This window comes from Oryx dammah, unplaced genomic scaffold, assembly GCF_014754425.2.
Source record: "Oryx dammah isolate SB20612 unplaced genomic scaffold, SCBI_Odam_1.1 HiC_scaffold_19, whole genome shotgun sequence".
Taxonomy (NCBI): Eukaryota; Metazoa; Chordata; class Mammalia; order Artiodactyla; family Bovidae; genus Oryx; species Oryx dammah.
Genome location: NW_024070203.1, coordinates 29,132,709 through 29,144,162, shown reverse-complemented (window position 1 = coordinate 29,144,162; position 11,454 = coordinate 29,132,709). Strand labels below are relative to the sequence as shown.

The 11,454-nt window shown below is 52.0% G+C and overlaps 1 protein-coding gene across 1 annotated transcript in view; it reads left to right on the top strand.

Moving 5' to 3' along the window:
* The first annotated feature begins 1,011 nt into the window (after positions 1-1,011).
* Positions 1,012-11,454, top strand: part of ZHX2 (zinc fingers and homeoboxes 2) — a 180,334-nt gene continuing 169,891 nt past the window's right edge. Inside the window, exon 1 of the mRNA XM_040261887.1 lies at positions 1,012-3,033. The gene's annotated coding sequence lies outside the window, so the exon portion shown is untranslated. The remainder of the gene's footprint in view (positions 3,034-11,454) is intronic.

Sequence of the window (11,454 nt, the reverse complement as noted above, 5' to 3'; positions counted from 1 at the left end):
GAAATTATGTTTATGTCCAGTAATAGGAAACTGGTTAAATAAATGTTGGTCCATTCATTAACAAAAAAAAAAAAAGAACAAGTGTTTTCTTGCTTTGATTTTTAAAAATGCTCTTAAGCTTTGAAAATATAATTAAATTTAAGTTGGCTAATGTCAGGAAGGGCAGTCTTACAAGAAGGGGAGAAAAAAACCTTCCATGTAAAGATGTTTGAGATTTGATATATTTCTACCATGTCCTTGTGATTAAAAATTTAAGTGAAAAAAAAATAAACTTTGAACAATTTAAAGACACTGAGGCACATAAGAGGCCCACACAGTGCCCAGATCCAAGCGCCCTGAAGATATGGGAACTCAGTGGACAGTCCAGAGGGCTTACCCTGCTTGGCTCAGCCGTGACCCTGCCATCCTATTACTTACTGGCCCAGCCAGAAGAAGGAGGTGATGATGAGGGGTGCAGGGCAGAGGGAACCTGGCTTATAGAAACCCCTCCAAGGTGGCTGAACAGCAAAAGGGAGGTGCAGCCTCAAACAGGAATAGCTTCCTTAAGGTTTCAGTAATTTCCATGGAAACAAGTTGAGAGCTGTCATTTTCAAGGGAAGGTGGGGAAATGGTGAGATGACCTGGAAGAGTCAAGAGTAAGCAACATAAAAATATTAAGAGTTGGGGACATCTTTTTCTTTCACTCTTCAGACACACCCTTGAGGGAAGAAAAAAAAAAAAAAAAACAGCACCCCTAAATTCTGAGTTTGATGGCAACTAACAGATTAGGATTTTAGACAGTAGGTATCAAATGAGTTTGAGAAAGATGCGACATGACCTGGATCATAGTCATTCAGCAAGTTCTTAACAATATTTTAAAAGCCTGCCTGCCCGGGCAGCTGAAGCCTCAGGTGCCAGAGGGTCTCGCGAAGAGACCCCCCTCCCAGGCCAGAATCTAATTTTATGCACTGTTAACAAGCAAACCCTCCATCAGCAATAACGGAACAAACAGGTGCAAGCCAGTAAGAAAGTTTTGCATACGAGCTATTTTTATTGCAAAAATTCCTGGGGACCCAAAGAAGGAGATTCTGTTGAAGAAACGAGTCTCCGATGAGATCCTAGGAAAACCTTTTGGCTTCTTCTCCTCAGCCTCGGAAACGTAAATGCCGAAAGGTCACTCAGTGCCTTGGCCACGCGGTCAGCCCCAGAGCCAGCCGTTTGCACCCCAGTCCCGGTCCTCGCCTGCAGCCACTCCGCCGCACCCGGCCACCTGTTGCTGCCCTCGCGCCTGGAGCCGAGTCGCAAGCCGCCGCTAGAGTTCGTTCTAATTCCCTGGAGCAAAGGCTGGCCGGGAAACCCCGACGCTCCGAGCCTGCTAATCTTCAGGGCAGGCGGGGACTCCGCAGGGCCTCCCAGCCCCAGGCTCCCTTTGTCTCCTCGCGGCGCTCAGAACATCAAAAGTCAACCCCAGACAGCATCCTCTCGCCCCCTCTTGGCTCGTGCGCGCTCGCGCTCAGCTCACACCTGGGAGATGCTGACGCGTCGAGACGCCCACGGAGGGGAAAAGGGTTCATCCTGGCAGGACCCGGAGGCGCAGACAGGTTGTTCTCCGTGAGATTCCAGAGCGTCTCCTGAATCCCAAATCCCTTAGAGCTCCTTAGCTGGGCACTGTAGCAGCAGCGCCGCGCCCCAAACGCAAGTTCGCGGTTGCGGAGGCCGTAGGCGGAGAGCAGCGACGTCCCGACTCGCCTTTGCTCTAAGGAGCCCAAAGGGAGATCCAGGGGGAGGCAACAGTTAGGGATGCCCTCCCGCCAGGAACGCCGGAGTCGCAGTTTCGAAAGTGACCCGCCTCGCTTCCGAGGGACTTGCCTGTGAGCGCCGCAGGGGTGTGCATTTCTGGAAGTCTGAGAATCCCAGCGAACGCTGGCCGGCAAGAGTTTTTAAGTCAGCTCCCGGGGCGTCTGTTTGTTTATTGACGCTTAGGGGGAAAGTTTGAGGATGTTTAACCAACCTCAGACCTGGCGCAAGCGAAAATCTCAGACTCTTGGGCAAAAGTCCTCTAATTTCGAGTCGTTATATAAGTAGGGGCTCTTTCTTACCCGGCCTACCCTAAGCGCTCTCGTTCCTATTCCAGGAGTTAAATGTGTGTCGCTTAAAAAAAAAATTTTTTTTTAAGTTGTCATTATTTCCCTGAGTCCAAAGGCGGGAGAACGCGCAGGCCGCGCCCCGGGGCGCCCGGCGGCCCCACCCTTACGCTGCGGGAGGGACGCGGGGTCCCGGGTGCCGCCGGCTCGCTCTGGAGCAGCCGCGCCCCGCAGTCCCTCCGTCCGCCACTCCACGTGGTCGGGATCAACAGTTTGCTGAGCTCATCTATGACACCTTGAACTTTTAATAAAGAAAATGGGTATTGCGCCGGGAAGGTTCGGCCGCGGCCGCCTCGCCGGGTCCTGCTTAATATTCAATGATCTCGCTCGCGCCTCCCCCTCCTCCCCTAGCAGAAATTCCACCGAGTCCGTTACTGGGCTCAGACTTTTAACTTAATTTACGGGGCCCCCACCCCAACCTTGGCTAGTAACCAGCGCCTTGAGGGCTAGCTTTCCCCCCTCCCACCCCTCTAGCTCCCGCCTGAAAATTGACATTTCGCCGGCGTCTCCGGAGGGAGCTGAATTTCACTTTGTAACTTTCTGCGGAACCCGAGCCCGGGTGGCAGCTCGGGTGGTGGTATCGTATGCAAATACGCATGCTGACGTTACAGATCATGTGGGTTTTGGCGTAGATTCCCCACTGATCGAGACATTTTTTCCCCCCTTTTTTTTCCTTCCCCCCCCCTTTTTAAAAATTTTGGCCACTGTTCTCCGTACGGGGGCTTCTGTCTGTCTGTCTGGCTGGCAGGCTGGCTTGGCCCCCTCTTTCCCACGGAGCCCGAGCCGGGCGCCCGGTGGGGAGTGGGGAGTGGGTGGGGGGGGGAGCCAGCAGAGTTCCATTTTGGAACGCCCCTGTGCCGCGTCTCCGCGTTCCCAGCCCGGGTCCCCGCGCTCCCAGCCCCCGGCGCAGGTAAGAAACTTCGCCCCGGCGCGGCACCCCCCTACCGCCCCGGCGCCGCCGGCCCCGAGCCCCGCACGCCGGGCACCGGCCACTCCAGCCCAACTTTCCCACCGCCGCCACCGCCGCTCCCGAAAAATGTGTTGTTAATGGGACTTGGCCGGGTTTGTGATTGCAAAGGGGGGCGCGGGAGGGGGGGTGGTAGGTAGTGTGCAGGCTTTTTTTTTTTTTTTTTTTTTGGGGGTGGGAGGAGATCAGAGGAGCCAGAGGTGGGGGGGATTTTTTTTTTTTAAGAGTTCTGATTACAAGTTTGGATAAATGGGAGGCCGAGCGAGGAGGAGGAGGAAAAAAACATGTCTACGTTTCCCTATGTCGACATAAGCCACAAAAAAATATGGCGTCCGCTTTCGACAGGGCGTTACGTAGACCCGACTGTGTTTTTATTTATTTATTTCGGGGCCGGCTCCCTCCCTCCTTGGCCCGAGCGCGGCGCTTTGTGCGAGCGGGGCCGGTCCCGCGGGGACTTGGCCGGGACGTGGCCCCGGCTCCGCGGGGTTCGGCGGGCGGGGGGCTGCGTGTGTGTGCTCCCCGCCGTCGCCCCCCCCCGCCCGCGCTCCCCGCGTCTCCCCGCTCCCGGTGACGATTCGCCGTAACGTGGTGGCAGGAAGCATGACGCCGTGGGCTGAGGCTCGCCTCTCCGCTCCGCGCTCCTGGCGGCTGCCGGCGGCGCGGGCGAGCGGGCGGGCGGCCGAGCTACCTGCCGCGCGGGCCGGGCCGGAGCGCGGCGCTGTCCCCACGCCCCGCTCAGGTGCCGGGGAAGCCGCGTGGGGAGGGGCGGCGAGGGACACCCCCCGGGGACCCCCCCTCCCCGCAGGGCCCGGCGGCCCGCCCCAGCCCACCGTCGCCACCCCCACCGCGCACCGCCACCCGCCACCCCCCGGCCCGGAACCGCAGGGGTCGCGTTTCGTCTCTGCCCCCACGGGAGAGGTTCAGCTTTGTTGGTGTTAACGGCGCTTTGGTGGGGTCCCCGGGACTTGGTCGACTCTTCGCCTTTGCAAACTTGCCCCTTTCCCAGCCGCTGTGCAGGAGGCTGCGGAGACGCAGATGAGCGGAAAGTTGGAAACCAGTGAGCATCACAGGACGGTCCCCTTGGGCTCGTCGCCGTGCGGAGCTCGGGAGGCGGCGGCGGAAGGGGAGAGGGTGTGGGAGGCTGGGGAGAAAACTTGACGGGGAAGCCAAGTTGTGATTTGCTCAGGCTTCCACCTGATGGATTGGTTTCCAAGCCAGTGGGGTCTCTGCCTTCACAGCAATTTCCGCGATGGCCTTTTGTTTGTCTGGAAGGTGGGGCAGGAGGAAGGTGGGGAAACCAAGACTTTCCCTGGACCCCTCCCCTTTGAAAGTGGCGCTGCCCAGCTTGGGCCCCAGGGGACACGAAGTCTTTTCGGACCCTGGAGTTCTGTCCAGCGCGATCCCCGACGGTCTCCCTGTTATCAGTGTTAATGTTGAATGTTAGCCGCTCAATCGTGTCCGACTCTTCGCGACCCCGTGAACTATGGCCACCCCACCCCCCCAAGTCCCTCTGTCCATGGGGATTCTCCAGGCAAGAATACTGGAGTGGGTTGCCTTTCCTTCCTCCAGGGGATCTTCCCGACCCAGGGATCGAACCTGGGTCTCCCGCATTGCGGGCAAATTCGTTACCGTTTTAGCCATCAGGGAAGCCCCCTGGTGTTGTTAATGTTACTAATAGCAGCTCCCCAAGTCCGAGTCAGGCCGTGGGGGGGGGGGTGCAGGATTTGGGGGACAGGCATTGCCCCCTTCGCTGTTCCTCGGGTTGCTCAAACCTCCCACAATTATCCTCTTAAAACACACACATACATAGACTCATTCACTCACTCACATGCGCATTCTCTCTCCTGCAATGTTGAGCAGAAGTGAATGCCTTGAAGTGTAGGGAGTGAAGTTCTGAGAGCTCTTCAAGATTTCCGTCAAAAGGTGATTTTCTGTTTATGAGGGCAGTGAGTTAAAGTAGTGGAGTCCCAGGGCAGTAATGTCAAAAAGCATTTGGATGACAACCAAGTGGAATAAATATCTTGTAAAATGGCATCTTTAATAGTAAAAATAGATTAATGGAGCCCTCAAGTGCTTGAACAGGACTCACATGAAGGTTTAAGTTTAAAGGGAAAATTAATACAAAGCTGTAAACACATCTTCTTTTAAGGCCAAAGGGGCGAAATCTACAAGTAAGATTGAAATGTGTCCCTGACGATGACTGGACACACGATCTGGGAATATCGTTGCTATTTAAACACTCTGCTCCATTGACTGTTCTCATGTGCATATTTACCTTCTGGCCAGGTTTGGTGTCAGCAAAGGATCCACTTGGAAGTTAACAGCTATTAAGGGGAAAATTCAGAGGCCAAGGTTTTGGGGTAAATTGAATATACTAATTCCCATTTAAAGGCAAAAATTAAGATGCCACAAATGTTTGTTGGCACACAAGTATTCTCCCAATGTAAATGCAACATATCTTGACAGGCCCAAAGGCAACCCCACCTCAAGTGTCCTGTCCCCATCAGACCTTGAGACTCAGTGGGGTGCTGTGCATTTGACAAAAAAGGATAATGACAGTGTTTGATAACAGTTGCTAACACTGTTTCAGTATGCCAGGCATAATGCTGTATATTTTACATGCTTTACCATTTAATTCTCACTATAACCCTATGAGATAAATACGATTATTATCCCAAGTTTACAGTGGAAGAAACTGAAGCTCAGAGAGGTGACAAAAACTTGCCCAGAAGCCACACAACAAGAGTTAGACTCCGCATTTGAAGCCAAGTCTTAGACAGCACTCCAGTATAGCAGCTCCTCAGATATGGGAAGTTGTAGTTAGAATGAAAAGTAAAGGCAGGAAAGAGGGAACAGGGACCACTGCCCTGTGGTCCAAACTTGTAGGAATTTTCCTGGGTTTCATCTCCTACGTGAAAGAAAGTGAAGTCGCTCAGTCATGAGCGACCCCGTGGACTGTAGCCTACCAGGTTCTTCCATCTATGGGATTTTCCAGGCAAGAATACTGGAGTGGGTTGCCATTTCCTTCTCCAGGAGATCTTCCCGACCCAGGGATTGAACCTGGGTCTCCCACATTGTAGGCAGATGTTTACCATCTGAGCCCCCAGGGAAGTCCTAATTCATCTCTTAATTCATTTATATTTAGCAACTCTATGTTGATTTGTTTATTCCATAACTATAATATTCATCACACTAATAAAGGGCTATAGTCGTTAAGCACTTTTATATGTCAGGGACCAAGTGCTTAGAATTAAACTATTTTGTCTTCATGACAGCCCAGTGGGACGAGTACTGTCACTCTCTCCTTTATATAGATGAGGACCTAGGAACACAGAGAGGTTCTCTAACTCGCTCAAAGCCAAACAGTAAACAGTAAGCAGAGTTCCAGCCTCCAGAACGTGCGCCGTCCACAAGTCCAAACGCTATTCTCGACATGATGGAGATGCTGATGAGATGGGGCATCTCGCTAACCTTGATGCAAAGCCCTACTCCAAGAGCTAGGGAGACGTTAGTGGACTGAGACCCCTTACCACCTAGGAGTTTGAGCAGCCAGCAGGCCACATCAAGCAGAATTGAATAGGTGCTAGAATTGAGAAGAGTAACTACTGTGGAAGTAGCATGAAGGGTGCAGTTCTTGCGCTGTGAGGGATCCCATAGAGGATTTCCCAGAGTGGGTAGCTGGGAAACTACCCATGACTGAGGAGGAACCATGTCTGGAGGTGTGTCTGGTATCACTGCACACAGCTGTTAGCACCAGAAATTCTGCCCACCCATGACTTAACCAGATGGGGGCCTATTTGTGTTGGACAAGAAGAAAGTGGGTGGAATGGTGCCTCAGCTGTACCACTGGGGACTGAGGCTCTGCCTTTCTATTCTGCCACCCATTTGACCCCAGGTCTGTCACCTCATGGTGGGAAGGGGGCTGCTGCATCTCCAGGACTCACGTCTGCCTTCCAGGAAAGGAGAAGTAGGATGACTGGGGCACACAGAACATTTACCTAGTGTGGCTTTACTGTTACGTTCTTAGCTTGACCAGAACTGTGCCACATGGTCACCAGAACCTACTGGAGAAGGGGCAATCACATGTTTTTAGTTAGGCGTATCAATGCCATAAACACATGGCGATTCAGCTTGTTAGGCAGAAGGGGTGAATGGTGGAACTGTTGTTGAGTTGGCAGATAAAGTGTGTGTGGCCTCAGATGAGAAAAGGGGTGTATTCTGGATGAAGTTAAAACTGCGTCCTAGGAGCCACGTGTGTTGTGCTGAGGTAGAGAGGGAGATTCAGGGAAGATTGTGCGGAGAGATGACGCCAGACTTGGGGGCAGACGTGGAGGAGGTTGATTTAATTTGTAGGTACTAGGGAGCCATGTATGGATGTGAGAGTTGGGCTGTGAAGAAAGCTAAGCGCTGAAGAATTGATGCTTTTGAACTGTGGTGTTGGAGAAGACGCTTGAGAGTCCCTTGGACTGCAAGGAGATCAAACCAGTCCATCCTAAAGGAAATCAGTCTTGAATACTCATTGGAAAGACGGATGCTGAAGCTGAAACTCCAATACTTTGGTCACCTGATGTGAAGAACTGACTCATTGGAAAAGACCCTGATGCTGGGAAAGATTGAAGGCGGGAGGAGAAGGGGATGACAGAGGATGGCATGGTTGGATGGCATCACCGACTTGATGGGCATGAGTTTGAGTAAGTTCCGGGAGTTGGTGATGGAGGGAGGCCTGGCGTGCTGTGATTCATGGGGTCGCAAAGAGTCGGACATGACTGAGCGACTGAACTGAGCTGAACTGAGGGAGCCATGGCAGGCTTCTGAGGAGGGACTGTCAGGTGTTTTAAGAAGGTTTTAAGACTGACAGCAGTGTGCCTTATGGAAATAAATCAGCTTGGTTCTTATTTGAACTAGAATGAGTTCTGGAAAGTTTCAGACCAGGGGACCAGTTCTGCCTTAGGGCAAAAAGAAGACAGCGCACTAAGAAAGTGAGGGAGATTTTCTTTTAGGTTCTGCCAATAGGAATCCAAAATTAACCTGATGTTAGTCAGCTGTTGTGTGCACGCTCAGTCACTGCAGTCGTGTCCAACTCTTTGTGACCCCAGGCTCCTCTGTCCTTGGGATTTTCCAGGCACGAATACTCGAGTGGGTTAGCCATTTACTTCTCCAGGGGATCTTCCCGACCCAGGGATCAAACCCCACCCCTCCACCCCCGTCTCCTGTGTCTCCTGCATCAGGCAGATTCTTTACTGCTGGGCCACCAGGGAAGCCTTTAGTCAGCTGTTACCAGGAGGCAGCTAGCTTTCCTTTTGCAGTAACTCAGTGAGTGGAACTGGACACATTGGAAGGGAGGACCAGTTGACTCCTCAAACATGACGCTTGCCTTCCTCCTGAGCCTCTGATTCCCCAGGTCCCACCTGCAGCTCCAGCACTCATCAGCAGAATAGTTTCGGTTGTGACCCTTCAGCTTTGCTTTTTTTTCCTTTCATGTTTGTTTAAAATTGGAGGATAATTGCTTTACAGTGTCGTGTTGGTTTCTGCCATACAACATGAGTCAGTCATAACTATGTATATAAACAGAGGGGATGCTCGCAAAGGCCCTCTGTCAGTCTCCCCACACTGGCTTCCTCCAGCAAGGCCACCATTCCCGATTCTCTTCTCAGTTAATCACTTTAGGATTTGGGGCTGTTACATATAAACCTCAGTTTCCTCAGCTCTAAAATGGAGATTATTCCAGTAGCTGCTTTCTGGATTATTGTGAAGCTGAAGAAATTTACAAAAGGGTTTAGCATAGTGCCTGCCACGTGGAATCTGCTCAGTAAATGTAACCTATTGTCACCATCCTCACCTGCCATCATCATCTTGCCACCATATCCAGGATGTGACTTTCTTGTATCCTTGAGAGGGGCCAGGTAATTAACATGCATGAATTTGTGCCATAGATTTAAAGACCCCAACTGTCCCCAGTTCATTGCAATTCTTCTCCATCCCACCCTCTCCCCCTCCCATACACACACACACTCACATATGCATTCATTTGAGGCAAATCTGAGTAGCTTCTGACATGGCGAGCTCTCCTAAAATATCACCGTTGGGACCCTGGTTCAGGTAATGTGCTATGTCATGGTCAAATCCAGGCAGTGCCGTTCTGAAAAGATGCTCAGCTGCTCACATACCCCGGTGGTAGACAACAGAGTGGGCATTGTTCTGGGTACTGACAGGGTAGTTTCTTTTGTAGTTGAAAAAGTGAAAGTCCTCTCGATTCCCTGCCCCCACCCTCCATCAAATAGGTTGTGATTTTAACAACATCCACCCCAGTCTGTTTCCTGTTTCTATGCTTGAAGTCATGCATTTAAGAGGGATTGATTGGCAATGGGGTGTGTGTGTGTGTGTGTGTGTGTGTGTGTGTGTCTTCTACACACACACATGTAGCAGACCCCCAAGAAGAAAAACTGTCTTGGCAACAGTCCATCATGTTGCACCGAGACTTTAAAAGGGAATCAAAAAAGCCCAGAGTCAGAATCAAGTTTTCTTGCTGATGCCTCTCTTTCCCTGCCACCCCACCCCTGTGAACAGTTTACCTGTTAAAAGCCATAGTTCACACACTTTCTTCCTCTTCCTGCCCGCCTCTTGTCCCCTAGTCCTGAAACATTTAGTGGGGATTAAATCTTATTGCACGGTGTTTCAGTACAACAGTATTTACCACGTGAAACCTGTAGTGAATGAAATGCTTGTGCTGTTGATTCATGGGGGATCGATATGAAGGAGTGTGGCCCAGGCATTCACTCACTTTGGTATAAGAGGTTCAGACTTTAGAGGTGCACAGCCTTGGTTTGGGATGGAGAAGGTCGAAGCACCTGCTGAGTTTACTTTCCTGGATTTAAAGCCACGCCTGGTTCACCTTGCAGGGGAAAATCGGCAAAACCTTGGGAACCGTTTGCTGTCAGGCTCCGGGCGGGGAGTGGATTCCTGTGTTCCTGGGGCCTCGAAGGGTGGTCAGGCTGATTTAGCTCTTTCTCTGGGAGGGAATGCTCCCTGTCGGGGGCCCAGAACAGACTCTGTGGGAGAGAAAAGTAGCCTGCTGGTGAGAAGGGTAGAGAGAAAAGATGAATGAGATTTCCTGGGCTGGTTGGATGCCTGCACCTGCGGCTTCTGGACTCCAAACCAGCTGCAGAAAACCGAGGAAGGACCAGATTTTACATGGAGCAGGCTGCAGGCACACATGCAGGGGTAGTGCTAGCATGACGGTTTAAATCACTGTTGCAGAAAGGCTCAGGAAAACCAGTCCTCAGCAGGGCCACCATTCGTATCCGTCAGAAGCATCTCCCCCCACCCCGGGCCCCTGACCCCAGCTGTGACCATTCTGGCTGGTGAGACTGAATAGAATACAAAGCCCCCTGCCCCCCTAGACACACCGCAAACACAGTGCCCCCATCTTCAGAGCAGCAAGAGCATCCAAAAATGGTACCTACTGTATGCCAGGCACCCTGCTGAGCATGCTCTCTTCACTGTGTCCTTCAGAGTGACTCTGAGGAGTGCATCCAGGACCACGGAGGAGCTTCATCTTAAAGACCAAAGGAGGGCAAAGCGCAGAGTGGTCAGGTGCTTGGTCTCAGGAGGTAGCTGAGACTCGCGTTCACATCAGCCTGATTCTAAAGCCGGTACTCTTATGCATCACCAGGTCTTTATAAGTATGTGTAACTATGTTTACGTATCTATTTTTGGCAGTGCTGGGTCTTCGTCGCTGCGGGGTCTTTAGTTGGGGTGAGCGGGGGCTGCTCTCTAGGTGCGGCACTCAGGCTTCTCGTTGCGGTGGCTTCTCTTGTTGTGGAGCAGGGGTTCTAGAGCACACGGACCTCAGTGGTTGCGGCTCCCGGTCTCTAGAGCACAGGCTCAGCAGTTGTGACACTCGGGCTTAGTTGCTCCGCAGCATGTGGGATCTTCCCGGATCAGGGATCGAACTTGTGTCTCCTACGTCAGTAGGCGGATTCTGTACCACTGAACCACCAGGAGAGTCCCTCACCAGGTCTTTCTGATGTCTTCTGGAGGCCTGGAACTATATGGAGAGAGAAGGGACAGTTTTAGAATGAGTTTCTGGACAGTCTGACAGTTTTTCTGCTAAAGGAATGTAGGGATCAGTGCACGCAGGCACACACACGCGCGCGTGTGTGTGCGTGTGCGTGTGTGTGTGTGTGGTGTAAGGTTAGTTAAAACAGAAGAGAATTCCAGATTTGTGCCTGTTATCCTTAGCCACCCGAACCCCACTCCCAAGACAGTTCTAAGCGTCTATCAGTGTCTACACCAGAACATTCTCCAGGGGGCACGCCACCCTCTCATCCCTGGCTCTGGCAAGAGGAGGAATCCCAGTGGGCT